At 44.3% G+C, this 15,515-nt stretch overlaps 1 protein-coding gene across 1 annotated transcript in view; it reads left to right on the top strand.

Annotated features, from left to right (window-relative positions):
- Positions 1–1,719, top strand: part of SLCO3A1 (solute carrier organic anion transporter family member 3A1) — a 126,267-nt gene extending 124,548 nt beyond the window's left edge. The window contains exon 13 of the transcript XR_011904869.1: positions 1,616–1,719. The gene's annotated coding sequence lies outside the window, so the exon portion shown is untranslated. The remainder of the gene's footprint in view (positions 1–1,615) is intronic.
- Positions 1,720–15,515: the final 13,796 nt, after the last annotated feature.

Below are 15,515 nucleotides of genomic sequence, written 5' to 3'. Positions count from 1 at the left end.
TTTTAATGAAGCTTTGGGCAGGGTAAGGATTTTTGTCACCACTATTAAGCAAAGCCAATCAGTGTGCTCCCGAGCATCCCCACAGGCTGCAAACACGCCTGGTAACCAATCATAGAGCTAAGCTTACACTTTCACTTAGGGGAAGCTTTTTTCTCCATCACTATATTGATGCAGAAGGGAAGGAGGGAGGCTTTCTCTTCCCATTCAGCAGTAGATGACAGGAGAGGTAAAACTGAACATCAGACCCTTGTCCATGGCAATGAGAAGTGATGCTCGGTGGCCCCTCTACATCCCATTGGAGAACTGCTGCCACTAAGAGTCTCACAGAGGTTCGTCTCCACTTGAATCAAGGGTTTTGCTATGCAGGATGGATTTTGCAAGAGCCCTGCTGCTGTTGCTGCAATGGCTGTTACGAAGCATAAGTGTTGGTTTTCTCATCATACAGATATATATATTCCATGCCTACTTCCCCATTCCCCAGACCTTTTTCATTCTGTTCAACAGTGAAAACACTATTATTTATCTATTATTTTTATGCTATAACCTCTGATCTATCCCTCTGACACCTCCCGCTCAGCGCATGCTACGGTGCTTTTCTCTCTTCATCGACCTGTCCGTTCCATTTAGCAGAATATTTCCATGTTACAAGCAAAGATGAGTTCTTAACTTGAATTAATTAATTGAAATTAGCCTATTTAATTCAAACAGAATTTTCTATTTCCTGGTTTCTTTTCTTCCTTACTGCTGTCTTATATCTTATTTCTCTATTTTTAGTACGGCAGGTCCTGGCTTTTTTGCTTCTTGGCACAGCTTTCCTTCTGTTTAGAGAGATCCCCTTTTCCTGCTTGTCAAGTCCCACTCCCTTTCCACAAACCACTTTCCTGGAAACATTCTCCATTTAGTTTGTTTTCCACTTACCGTGCATTTCTCATCCTAATTTCTGTCTTCCTCCCCACGGACATCTCATTTGCAGAGAGATGCTCCTTGGAGGTTTGCACTGTCAGCTTATGCCAGGTTTGGCATGATCCAGCAGGCTCCATCCAGGGCATGCTTGAATGTCTCGGTTGAAAAACTCCAGCTGTGAATTTGCCTCCACCTCACAGACACAGGCAGACTACCGGGCGCTTGGTAGTTTATTTTAAATCAACATATCAGTCACTCTCCCCACACTTGTGTCTAAACATTGGTCACATTGTAAACAGGTACTCTGAGAGTGCTCAGAAATCATGTTGGAATAGAATAGAAATAGGGCATTGCCAAATGCAGATTGTAGCACAAGGCTGTAGCTATGAGCACAAGTACTGAGCTGTGAATGAGCGAGGAAGCAGATAGGTAGTATGGAGATACTACACCTAAATATAACATCACTGAGTTTGCCTTTGATACTTTCTTCGCTTTGGGCATCTAAGAAAGAGGTTAGAAAAATCTGGAAGGCTTCAGATGAGGGTTCTAGGAATTATCTAAGATCGTGAAAACCTGCTTTATTCCGAGAGGTTTAAGCCCTAATCTATTCAGTTTATCCACATGCATGCAAAAAACTCACTCAGTCACAGTCTGCAGCTCCCTACTTGTGTTAGAGATTGCTCACATTTATGGCTCTTTAATCTTCGTGCAGTGGGAACTGATCCTGGATACACCCAGACTAGCAATATGGCATACTTCAGCAACGAAGGAAAATAAGCGTTCAGCAGCTGACCTGCAGATGTGATGAAGTCTCTGTCGCCTGGGATCTTTAAATCAAGACTTAACATCTTCTACAGGGTATGCTACAGCACAGAGAGGACTTGCCTGCAGTGTAGATATTGCTGGAAGAGGTTCTGAGATCTCGTTAACAAATGCTGTGTAAATAAATTAGCACAGTCATTGCTTCAAGCCTTAAAATTCTATTAATACTCTCAATACCTGGTCTTTGAAATAATCATGCCATCCTCTTACAAACTACGTGCCTGAAACTGTGGTCAGACTATGGGTTAATTATGCCCGCAAACAGCTCTGGATTGTACAACTGTGAAATCTGAGGCAACAAAACCTTAATTGGCTTTTCCAAGGCCATCCAGCAAATCACTGGGAATGCCAGGCACTGAGCCCAGGGGAGCGGTGCTTCCTTCACTCCCTGCATCTCCTGCTTCCAGCTGCTGATAACAGCAGCAGTATGGACTGGAATCAGCTGCAGGGCATGGACTTGACTCAGCATCATCTGGTTCTGAGTTGAGGGAGGCATCTCCCACCACGGTCTCCCCATTGATGTGTCCAGCTCCTGACACAAGTATGTCATCATCCCACCCCTGAACTCTCGTGCTGATGGGCCCTCTTTTTGGACTCTCTTAAAAGTCATATCCTGGACCCTTTAGCTTTAATTTTAGCAGTTAAACAGACCTGCCATCTCATCCTGCCTCTTCTGATCATCTGATTCCTTGTGTTAAATATTGGTCAGTTCCTTTCCCAGATTCACTCAGTCATCAAAGGTTAAGCAGCCCTTGGTTTATCTGTTAAAGGCAGGCAATTAGTTCCCTCACTCTGACTCTCAGTGAGAGCTGGGAGGGGACGCAGTAACCTTGTCCATGAAACTCCTGCAAGAGGACGGCATGATGGCTTCATATAGCTCCACAGCAGTCACCCACCTTGGAGGAAAAATGATTTCTTTCCAGCACACAAACAGCTGAGTGAACATCCCCAAAGACCCTCCAAACTGCTCTGAAGAAAAGAATCTGGGGGAAAAAGCTGCAGGGTTGGCAAACGTTGCTGCAACTACAGCTAGTGCTTGGGAAAGGACGGTGCTGGGAGCTCAGCTAATGCATGTCGCCTCTGCCTCGCAAAGCCAGCAGAGGAGAAAATGTCAGAGAATTGGCCTGTCAAAATGACAAAGTTGAAAAAGCAAGGGCAGTGCAGAAATTCAAGCTGTCAACAATATGTTTGAAGCAGCCTGCTGGGACCGGAGCCCACGGGTGTGCTGAGATGTGGAGGGAGAATCCACCATCCCCATCCCACAGCACTGCCCCTGAGCTGGCCATGACCATCCCTTCCATACACCTGGGAGTTTAGGGGGTTATTTTCTTTTGATTTTTTGTTTTGTTTTGTTTTTTTTCCACTTGGTTTTGGAGTGTTTCTGTGTGTATGTTCAGTCTGATTGTTTTTTCCCAGCCTGACTGTTAAACTCTGGCTTTAATCTCTAGTTAACTCATGCAGTCATTCCCCCACAGACCCTTCTTCAGCTCATTGCCATGCACCCACCTGAAGCACCCACTCTTTGTCCTCGGTATTTTATGCTTCTTTTTTTCAAACATACTTGCTATTAGCACCTCTTCGGTCATCACTTAACCAACACAGGCAGCTCTACCACATCTGTCACCATAAATCACAGCCTCCAGACTGGGATATTTTTCACTTCCCTACTGTGAGCTCTCCCTTGTTTACCAATATCTTCCTGGGACTGGGTTTTAGCCATATCCTAAGGCCCACTGTAGCAGCCTCTGGGGAGGCTTTGAAATTCTATTCCCAATAGCTTGAAAAAAAAACAAAAACTTGAGGCTGTGGCGGCCCCTGTGTGGATGGAATCCCTCAGGATTGTGAGAAGCTTTGAGACAAAATCCTTGAGGAGCTCCTCTTTGAAAAAGAGAAGCTCAATACTGCGTCTGTGACCCAGGAGCTCTGGTATGATTCTTTAGGATCCTTGAACAAAGCATCTAGGTCCTCAAAAACATTAGGTGAAAGGAAGCACCTCATTACTTTTGAGGACTTCAGTCTCTGTGCTCAGCCAACCAGCTTGGAGCTGAAATTAGGCATGCAGTAATTTGTAAACAGTTTCCCAAGAGGTTAACATAAGCAATAAGTTCATGTAAGCCTCCAACTCTTAGCAACAGGGCCAGGTCCTGGTGACACCACAAGGACATCATGGGCACAGCAGCCACTTACGAAGAACTGGGCTGCATTCAACGATAGCAATGAGATGTTCCAACCTGGACAATGGTCTATGAAGCTGTAAAATGGAGCAAGCAACAATCCCTTCCCCACAGGGTTATTCTAAGAATAAGGCTGAGGCAGTGGATGCTAAAGCAATCAAGGCTTCTCCAGACATGTGAAGTAGTTAGATTGACTGTGCCTCCGTGAAAGCGGCAGAAACGCTTTGTGCAAGCCTGGTGATAAATTGAATGAGAAGGCTCGTGCAGCCCATCTATTAACAGCTGGCCTCTGCAAAGGCTCCGGCAAACAAACACCACAAATGAAGTCGCAAGATGATCTCTTTTCACAGAAAAAGAACTTCTCTCTTTCCCCTTTTTTCCTCTCTTTTATACCGACTCCCATCAAAGGGCAGATGTACTGACAGCTTTCCTAAAGTGGGTGCCCTACAGGAACACCACAGCTCTCACCTGTTGGTTCAGCTCGTTGGAAACGGGATTCAGTCTTGGGGGTGAAAAACAACAACAACAAAAATTAATCCTGAAAGCGCTCAGAATATGCAGCGGGGTGGATGAGGAGCATCAGATGCCAGAACAGACATCTGATGTCAGCTCTCCCCGCCGTCCTCTTTCCAAGCCGACAGATTCCCTCAGAACAGCAGAAATTCACAGCTATTTTTGCCTCCCTGATTAGTTTGTTTCAGTAAATCCCACTCCACGGATAGGCCCAGCTCGCTTTAATTAGCTCTGGCACATTGACAACAAGCGGGAAGACAACACCACAGCACCGTGCCGTCCGGACACACATCACCAAGCAGTGACAAAAATAACCCCTTTTGCTACATAACAGCCAACTGCTTTCCCGACTGTCTGCTTTTATCCCTGTAAGCCTTCCACCTAGCTGGTGAAATTAGTCGGACCAATCCAACACTTTACTGAACAAAATCTATTTTTCATCTCTTGCTAGTAAATAGTCCCAAAACCCAATAGAATCAGTGGCTGTTTGGAGTTATTTTTCCACTCTCTCTCCCTGCTTCCCGCACCCTGTAGTATATTTTATCTCCTGCATGTTCAGGGCAATCTGGTCATTGCTAGGCAACATGTCATAATAAATATTTAATCGGCAGAGGAGCATTCAGAGCTGCAGCCAAAAATCTTGATCTCCCAGCATAGAGAAGGGATGGGCAAACAGCCTTTCTTCTGCAGCAAGAGGAGCCAGCCTGCATGGTGCATCCTTGGACTGGCAGCGTTGGCACTTGGAGGCAGATTTTTGGCCATTGGAGGACAATTGCATGCACATGTATGCATAACATCGAGAACTGGGGTGGGTAGACAAAGAATGGGTTCTTCAACAAAACCCAAACCCACTGGCATGCTTGTCCTTGCTTCCAGAGCTCTCTATCCCCAAACAGCCACACCCCTCACTACTTTCATTCCCCTTCTCCTGTCTCCATTCCCTGGGAGAAGGGGCCCACCTGGAAGCTCTCAAGTCCACCAAGCAGCACTGGATGGGAAGTTGCCTCATTTTCTAAGTAAGACCTTAACAGCACAGGGAGTTCTTCTCATTCAGCTGTCCATCATGCTGTCATTTTTTCACAGCTGCCTTATCTAAAATAAGCCCAGCCTGCCTGTCTTTCTGTGACTCTATAGCTGATTACTGCTGCTTTAAGCTCTGCTGTATCAGTGTTAGGAGCTTGGAAGCAAAGTGGGACCATTCTACCTGGTGGGCTGCTCCTGTTTCTCAACCATGCATGACAAACATGGATCCAGATTCCTTAGTGACCCAGAATCTGTGTTGGTTCAGAAGCTATTTGGGGCTATTGCAGTGTATGGCGTTAAAGAAAGTAGGCATGTAGTACTATATGTACTTTAGGGCTGTATGTGCCTAGGAGGGTGCCTTTAGATGGCAAAGAACAGCTGTGAGGTGAGAATTGCAGCATCTTGGAATATATGTATATAAAATTTAGCTGCTTCCAGTTGCTGCTGATTTGTGCAGCATCAGAGACCCAGCTTGAGTGCCACTGGGATCCAGACTCAGGCAGGTCTCCTTTTACACAGAAATGTGTGTAAGGGCAAAGATCTGCATAAAGCAATGTCCTAACTTCTGATCTATTGCCTGAAAAAGCAATCCTTCTTCATTTACGCTGGCCTTGGCAGCTTATTCACCGCTTCTTCTACTCTCAATTAGGAAACAGGATTTGTGGTCATGGCTCACTGAAAGGACTCTGTTAAGCTCCAGAGGAAGATGCGCACCTTCCTCCCTGCTTCCAGGTATCTGTCATGGTCAACCAGGACCTTTCCTTGGTTGCCCTACAGTCCTCCTCTGGCCTTCCTGCAGGGCTAAGTTTGCCTTCAAGGCGCTGACTCCTCTAAGATTCACTCTGTGCAGAGAAGAGCAATAGGCATTTGTCAGATGAATGGAGCACTCTTCTGTCTAGACTCCTTGTCAAGCCAAGCACAACCTCAAAACAAATGACTGCAACAGGCTAACACTCACTCCAGGATGTTAACAAGAGTACAGACAAGGCTAGGGAGGGATTTTGAGTTTATCTATTTGCTTTCTTCTTGGCCTGTAATGTGTGCTTTCAGTTGTTTGTGCGCATCTGATGGCACAGGATTTTGCCCACCAGAACAGCAAGCTCAGCGTTGCCTCCCACGGGGGTGGGAAATCCATTACTCAGGCAGCAGTGTTGTGTCTCTGATTGGGATGCTTTCACCACACCTGCCTGTGATCATCAATCAAGGTCTTTATTTCTTTACAGGCTGAGAAGCCAGTGAGGTTGGAAGAACTCTTCTGGAGCTCCTGTTAGCAGAAAGGAAATAGTAAGTAATAAGATTTGTGTATATTTCTAAGTATGTGGGAAGTGTTGTGTTTTCTGATCAGAACCTCACTGTTTTGTGGCTTTCTGATTTTTTTGTTATATTTTGAAGGCTTCAAGGGATGTATTTATTTTTTTGTCAGAGAAACGTGCCCCAATGGTCAGGTGTGTGAAAGGGGTTTGATGCACAGCCCCAGTTTTGTTAGGTGGGAAGAATGGGAGGCAGAGAATTCCTAGTTCCCCAGTCTTCTAAGCTGTTGAGGATAGTGCTGATGCAGTGGTCCCTGCTGGATGCTCCTAGCTGAATGGCACCACTTGGTCTCAGCCTGATGGAGGCAAGCTGGCTTGTTAGCAAGAGCATTTCACCCTTATTTTTGAAGGCTGAATTCTCAAAATGTCAGTGCCCCAGTGAGTGGAAAGGAGAGACCCAAGGCTGCCCCAAGACATGACTCACCTATGCTGCAGACAAAGTGTCTCTATGTATGGGCTTCAGATGTTGCCAGCTCTGAGCTGCTGGTGGAGCTCTGCAAAGCCCTGAATTGCACCACGTGGCCATAGCTGTGGTGACAGCAGTAAAACGCTGGTGACCTGGGAGGCTGAGTGGCTCCTCTCAGTCTGTTGGCATGCTCTGAGGGAACCAAAAGTACAAGGAGAAGTGCTCGGTGTTATCTTGACTGTTTGCAGCAGGTAGCATTGCTCACGTGGGAATTGCCCACCCATATCTCATGCAGAGATGTTTTCCTTGGTGTTTCCCTTCCATCTTTAAGCAATAGTAGTGTATATACTTTAGGACCAGCAATTACATATTTTTATCAGCTTTTGAAGGTTTTTTTGTTGGTATTGCTGTTGGTCTCTATTATCTTGAGGTGTGGGTTTTTTTTCTTGACGATGAATGATTTTGGCCTCCATGTCATCCTGTGGCAGTATGTTCCATGGGTTAACTATATGTTAAAGAGTTTCTTTGTTTGCTTAATTCTTTTACTTAGTTTTCATTCCCCATTCTTCTGCTGTGAGAATGGCATTGATAGTTTCTAGTCTCCTTCCTCTGTCAAACCTGGTTACAGCTCCAGTTCTCTGTTTTCCCATGCAGATATACCAGTATATGAGTGTCACACAAATAGGCTGATCTAGCCACAGTCTATTTACTTTGTGTGGGTTCCAGCAGCAGTGGCAGCAGAGTGATGTGGGTGTTGCCATGGGTTGGCAGACCATGAATTTGTATAGCTCACACAGCTGTCTATTCCATCAGACCTCTGCTATCATTATTATCCATGCTGGGTATATCAAATCCAGCTCAGATGCATCTCCCAAGATTGCATTCTCTCTCCATTAGATAGAACAGGACACCAGTTCAAAAAGTCACCGTTTTGAGTGATGGTGGCTGAGAATGTCTATTAGTGTGACATAAAGGTATGTTGAAGGCCCGAGTGATATTTGAAGACTCAACTTGGGTATTGACTGCTAACAGCAACTCAAGATGAGAATTGTACACTTTGAAAACCCCTAATTTTCAGAAGTCCCTGATGACTCTGCACTAACCTTTTGCTGACTCTCAGAGTGAATCCACTCTGGAAGTACACTGGAAGCACACAGCCTATTATTGCCATGACTTTTTTCCTCTGAACAATACCAAGAAGAATTAAAGACATTGGTAGGGGGTTTTTTGTTTGTGTTTTTTTTTTTTTTTACCCGGAGCAATAATATAAAACACAGTGCAGGGTCAAATCCCTGCTAGTCTGCACTCATTTTGTGTCATCAGAAACTCAGCTGAAGTCAACACTTAACTTCTCAGAGCAGAGCCAGCCTCAAAATTATCCACAGCAATCTGTGTGCTGTCACCCCCCAGAGCTAAATGCCTCTAGATAACGAGGGCAACTCAGGGCTGAACCCATCCTGTGTCCCAGCTGGAGGAGCCAGTCATGAATCATTATAGCTTAATGAACCCTGTGCTGAGGATTATGCACTGATGCAGGAGGTAGCTTCCAAGTTCTCCGTCAGAAATGAACTGAATGCTTTGATTTTTTTTTGGTGGTTGTTTTGGTTTTTTTTATGACTGTGCAAATGAAGGCAGTACACCCTGGAACCAGAGTTCACAGAGGAATATTTGTATGTTAGGATTTCAGCTATAGTTGTGTTTGATTTGAGAGTAGAGCGTACAGTTGCATTTGATTTGAGATTCGGAGTATAATGGTCTCACCTGCTGCTGCGAACTTTTTGTAATGGTAGAATACAAATTCTCAATGAGGTCACAATCCATTAAATCTTTTGGTTTAATTTGTCACCTTCAATTAAATCATTTCATGTATTTAAGGACTAGCCATTTCCAGTACAGTCTCTTTGAAGGGATTTTTTCCAAATGTTTGACCATTAGACAAATAGTTTCATTTTCTGCCAGCTGAGCTCATCTCTCACAAGAAAGACAAGAGAGCTTTTTGTTTCCTCTAATTGTGGGGCATGGGAAGGCACTGGGAATGATGTGGCATCGCAGAGCAAGACAGCATGTGATGTAGGCACCTTGGAGAGGACGCTGGAGAAGGATGTCTCTGGTTAAGTTGCAATTTTTCCCTTTGAATAAGGGATAGAAGAGAAATTATGGATGTAAAAGTGCCCTTTAGATCTGTAATCCCTCTTTGTTCTGCTATCCCAGTGTCCTGAAGTCATCCTTATACAATCACGGGTGGTTTTGCCCCTTCTGATTGCCAAGCTATATGCCTGTGAGTTATAAGAATATTTCTTCTTTGACTACAGCTTAAACTCTTTAAATTTCTTCTCATTCATCCAGTAACTTTCTTCCTTTCTCTGAAGGGAAATGTGAGCAGGGCAGTTCAAGAGACCAAAGGTAGAGAAGGGATGTGATAAAAGGAAATAGCTGAAGTAGTGAAATAATGTCACCCCTCAGTGTTTTCCAAGCTCATCTTGACTGCTGTGGCTGAGTTGCTTTGCACGATCTTGGCGGGCCAGCAGTTTAACCACGGGCCAGTGGCTCTGAGGGCTTAAAACAGACAGAAAGTCTTGGACACAAACAACTGCCCTCCATCACTGCAGCATCACGAAGGGGTTTGAGGGGGAGGAAGTTAAACCAGACTTGGAAAGCAAACCGTAAGAATGTTCCATTAGAACGTTCTTATTTGACATGAAGAAAGGGAAAATCTCTTTAGCCACATCAGTGAAGCAATGTCCAAGTGTTCTCTTTAATCTTCCTTAATCATGGTGTTGCTGATTAACATTTGAATAGAGCTTCTAATTAGAAAGAAGAGACACATGCAACCTTACCCTGCTGAGGAGGTGAATTCTCATCTCCTACCACTCATCCTTGCATAGGCTGTGCTGATTAGGGCTTGAATGGGACAATGATTAAAGAGGCCACTGCCACTTTGCAACCTCTCAATAGCATAGCTACATTCAAGGATTTATTTTCAACCAAGACTTGAATAAATGTTTTGCAAATGTGAGCCACTCCTGCCAAATGGAAAGAGCTTTTAAAGGCTTCTGAAGCACTATTCCATCTTGTTCCTTCCTTTATCGTGCTAATCTCTGCCTGGGTAGAACATGCCCTGTTCAACCATAATGTGTTTCAATTAGGATCATGGTTTAAGCATATGTATTTCATTTGTTCATCTACTTCATTATTCAAAAAGCAGCTGAAACCTGGTGAAAACCTGAAAAGTATGCTATTGAAAAATCACTTCTGCCTTTTTGGGCAGAAGTGTTTTGCTTAAGATCTTCCATCCATTATATAATTTATTACACTTATTAATTTGCAGTCGGCCTAACCAAAGACAGGACTCTGTTGTAGTAGTAGCTATCTATATTCAAAGAAGACCATAGCCTTAATCTCCAAAGAGTTTTTGATCTCTGCTTGAGTCAATTTATATCAATCTACTTAGACTGCTTTCCTATGACATCCCTCATTGCAGGGCAGGGGAACAAAATTATCTTGGTTGACCTAAGGACTGGAAATGGGAGTATAACCAAGTACTCAATAGAACCTTTGGGCTACAGAATGCTCATAGATGAACCACTACTTCAGTTTCTTAAGAAATGGCATCCTCCAGCTGTTCAGTTGTCAGTCAAATCTGCCCTCCCTCAGCTTAGCAGTGCAGCCTCTTCTTCACGTGTCCGTCTTGCAACCCATGTTCTACGTTCCTCAGACTGTTCTCTTATCCCAAATAGCATCACAAAACCATCCCTGTCTGTGAACTAAATATGTTTTCACAAACAGGATCTTGACAATATTTTTCATCCAGGTATCCAAACCTACTTCTTGTAATACAAGTGGACTCTTCACGAGGAGTCATGGAGCTCTTGTAGCTTGAAGTCATTATCAGACTGACTGGAACAGAGGCAAAAGCAGGTGAAAAGGCATAGGCGAAGCTTGCAGTGTCATATCAGTGAGTTTGATTCAACTCTGGGTGCAGATTTAGAGAGATTTTACATGGAACTATTGAAATCCTAAGGACCCTTCCCTTTCAGAAGCACCTTTTCTGTAGTGTGCTGCGTAACTTAATAGGTAGAAAGCCAATTAGCCAGATTTTTTAGCCTATTAAAAAAACAAAAAAAACTTTCTATTAGAGTGTTTTGCAAATAAATGGTGAATGGTTGAGCTTGAAAATGGAGATCCAGCTTTTGCTATGCTGGAAATGCTGCCTGTGCCCATTCCATGTGAAAGCTGAGGGAAGGTCTGCTCAGTTCATCCCATCCTCTCCCACTCCCAGGTGTGCCCAAGGGTCACCAGCACCAAGTCTGCTCTGACAATCTCAGACATGGCTGCACACCCAGTGCATCTCCCTTGGCTCTGCAGTGAGGCCTGTTTTGCAGGCACCAGTGCTGCTGGGTCTACCCAACGTGAATGCTCTCAGCAGTAAATAACAGTGGTTCGCCTTTGGCATTTATTTTGTCTGACATCTGGGTGGATTTACTGAGTATCACTACACCTTTGAAAGCAGGAGAGTGAAAGATGAGCCTGACAGCCTGTATCACCCAGATCAAGTTTAATTCAGAGCCGCAGCCTATACATCTACAAAAACCTCCCCTGAATGTCCTAAGCTAACTGGGAGGTGACCTCTACCAGCTGTGTTGTTCATCAGGGCCCACTAGCCACACTGCTGGGGTTCATTGGGAGAGGAACTGGGGCTGTCTCAGCCTGGTCCATCACTTGATGCCACGGTCTTCCAGATGGTCACAGATCTCAGCAACTGTCAGAGCGAAACAGAACATCACTCAATTGACGAGATGTTCAGCTTCCCACAGCAGCAGGAAGAGCAGAGAAAGAAGAGCAAGGCAGGTGAAGAGGGGCACAATTTGTTGAAAGGCCCGTTGTGAAGAGCACAGAAGGCATAATGAGGTGGTATCCATGAACGTTTAGAGCTTATTTGCAGAAGCTCAAGTTTGCACAGCAGTAGGGATCACTGTATATATGCATAGTGAGAAGGAACAGGCAGGAACGGCTCCTGAAACCAAACTGAGGTGAGGAAAGCTGTTGCTCTCAGTGTCCAGCTAAAGAAAGCAGGAAGGTCTGTGCCTCAACTGTTCTGCACCGAGCAACATTTTTAGGGTCAAACTTGCTCTCTTTAGGGAGGAATGTGTTTCCAGCCCACGTTAACAGTGAACTAAATCACTGCCCGCCCATGCTGAGTAAATACAATAAACTGGTCAGGGGTACCCTTGCTTTTAAAAGTCAAAAATAACGGCATGTGTAACGTAAAGGACAAAGTTGAGTGCTGAAGGCCAGTGACTCATATACAATATCAATTCAAGTGTTCTAACAGAGCAATAGTGAACCAAATTGCTGCAAAATGCAGGGCCTGGTAGGTAGCAGCAGGGCACTGAAGATGAGGCTTGCGTGGTGATTTTAACAGGGTTTGAAACCTGCTGCCATAGCTTGTTTTTGAACACGGTGGTTCTATTTGGGTTCATAAGAGTGTCAGGCCTTCTGTGGAGGTGAGGAGTGTATTCAGCTTATACTCCTCATACTAACCAAAGAGCTCTAGAATACTGCATATAACAACGAATGACAATACAGTTTAATTACATGAAAGCCTGAGCATATTATGGACAGATCAACCCTCCTAGGGGCAGATGCAGCCAGAGGAAGGATGGAGGACCTGTAAGAAGCTGGTGTTAAAATAGCTGTTCTGTTGTTATTTCACTGAGGTGTTAGATAAATATGTCAGCTTGGTGAGTCAATAGTACGAGACATTAAAAACACGAGAAAATGCCTTAAGAACAGAATTATAGGTACCCGAGAGAGAGGGAGCAAATGAACGCACCTTGGTACTATGGGGCGTTTTTTGATTAAATCCAAGCACAGAAATCCCCAGGTAAGGGCTTTTCTCTGGTCTCCCAGCACCAGGAGGCTCAGATACACCGAGGATCCATTTGTTTTGCTGAACAGTAAGCAGAGAAAGCAGTGAGAGCCAGTGCCCCTTGGAAACAGCAGCTCCCAGGCTTTGGCATTTCTATACAGCCTGTTATGACAAGAAAAGTGATTAGAGAAAGCCCAGTAGGCCCTGCCTATCGTTACAGCTGGATCTAATAGCAGGAGAAGATGGAACTAAACTAACAGGGCTGACTGTGGGTGATCCTATTGCCCATGGGACTGGTTATTTCTTTGGCACGTTGGCTGATTTTTGGCACAAGGGAGTAATAATGGTTTTTGGCTTTGGTCTTGCTGTGGCCAGTCCAGCTGCTTGGGTTTGAGGTGGGAAGGGATGTTTTTATTCCCATATTCCATGCCACTTTACCAGGCACACTTTCAGACCTAATTAAGCTTAGCGTTATCATTGTTTTTATCACATTAAGATCCCACTTGGCTCTCAGCAGCACAGACCACAAAGTCAACACTGCATCTTTAAACAGAAACAACAGATTTTGGTTCAATTAAAAATTCATTAAAATGTAAATTAGTTTGTAGGGGTTTTTTTCCTGCCTAATGCCTATTCAGTGTGGCACTCTAATGGTGCAAAGCATTAAGAGGAGGTTAGCTCACAGCACAGAGACAAATTGCTCTCCATATACTCACTGCTTAAGGGATCTCGAGAAAGAATTTAACCCTTTTCTCTCATCTATCTTGGTTTCCACCGCAGGATCTTCAACCAATCCCACCAGGCTCAACCATTTGTCATGAGCTGAGCTCTGCTTTCTTAAGTCTAAACTGCATAATTGACTTTATCGTGCAACTTCGCTTCCCCTTCTCCTTCGAAATTCCACAGCTCTTGGAGATGTCTCTTTCCTGGCAAGGCCTGATGTGAAAGCCAATTGTTTCCTACCAGACTCTGTTAGAAATGCCAGAATGAATTTATTGGTTGTTTCCTTTCTAGCGGTTGCAGGAGATGTGGTGATTTAACCACACAGTTATTAAATCATTTGTTGCTTCTAATGTGCTATGAAGCCACGTGTGAGCTTTACTATTATTATTTTCCTTATCATTGTAAACTCAGTCACTTCTGCAAGTTCATTAGGTGTCGTTAATTGCTAACAACACATTCAGAACGTATGGTAAACGCAATTTAATTGAGAACTAATTAACTTGTTACAGTTATCTCATTACATGCCAATTAAACTTTTTAACATTCCTTTTCAGTAGATAAAGGAATGCTTAAAATCCCAGGATTCTAATTCAGAGCTGGTGTGAGGGGGGTCAGCTTCTCCGCCTTGGTCTGTAATATGTTTGCTGACTGTGGTTTTGCTTTGCAACCTGCTTTCTTCATAAGACTAAGGGAAATCGAAGAAGTTCGGGTTTGATGTTTTAGGAGATAAATGTGGACAGAAAGTTTTGCTTTGCAGCTGAATCAGCCCACAGGTTTTGGTAAGCAAACCTTCAGCTTTTCAGCATGTAAGGGGTGGGCTATTTATGTTCCTGTTTCCAAGTCTGTGTGAAGGCATCGCTTGATAGCAGGCTTTGGATCAGCATCATTGTGTTGTGTAATTTCAGGGGAGTCTGTGCAGCCAAGCTCCAGCTGATTGCACACAAGAAAGAGTTCAAGGCAGCGTGATTGACTGCGCCTGCCCCCTGCCATCTCTGTGATCAAATCACATTTGCCTAGTTTATGTTTCTCCCCTTTCTCTGCATGAAAGTGTCAAGCAAACAAAGGAGAGACAAGTAATGGAAGGAGGAAAGGGGGGGAAAAAATGCGGAGCCACGTGAGTACAAAGTGCTTCCAGAGACACAAAATAAGCAGTTGGAAAAAACTGGGAACAATATTGCCTTTAATCTCGAAGATAACCAGGTGCAGTCATCCTAGATGTTACTACTAACATCTGTGGCTTAAAAGAAATAGAAAGTCAACCTGTAGCTGAGTCATTAAGTTCAGAGTGTCACTGCGGTGATGGCTTGAAAAACAAACAGAAATACACAACATCTTTGAAAGTAAGGATTCGAGAGGAGCTTCTTAAAGTGAGTGATGCTTATTTTGTCACCATTGCAGCGAGGGACAAAGTCAGTGCGGGGATTGATGATTGATTTCTGTTTTATCTGCTCACTTTAGTGGTTGTGTGAGCTTAAGGAACATGTGAAGAGGCAAGAAGGCATAGTTGGTGCCCAGCTATACTAGGTTTTGATCCAAGCCACTTCCCCACATTGTGAAGCAGGAGAAAAATGAAGTCCAAGTGTGCGGCTACCATTTCCAAGATAACTCAGTGTAACACCATGAAAGCCACCTGGAGTGAGTAAAAACAGCAGAAAGCAGAGTAAGGATGGACCAGTATCGTTGTCTCTGTGTGAATCCCCCAGCCCATGTGCTAGAGCTGGTTCAAGCATTGATTTGTCTGCTGTGAGAGCAAATCATGCTCTGTCAGAGGG

This window comes from Excalfactoria chinensis, chromosome 10 (genome assembly GCF_039878825.1).
Source record: "Excalfactoria chinensis isolate bCotChi1 chromosome 10, bCotChi1.hap2, whole genome shotgun sequence".
Classification (NCBI taxonomy): Eukaryota; Metazoa; Chordata; class Aves; order Galliformes; family Phasianidae; genus Excalfactoria; species Excalfactoria chinensis.
This window is presented reverse-complemented; position numbering and strand designations above follow the sequence as displayed.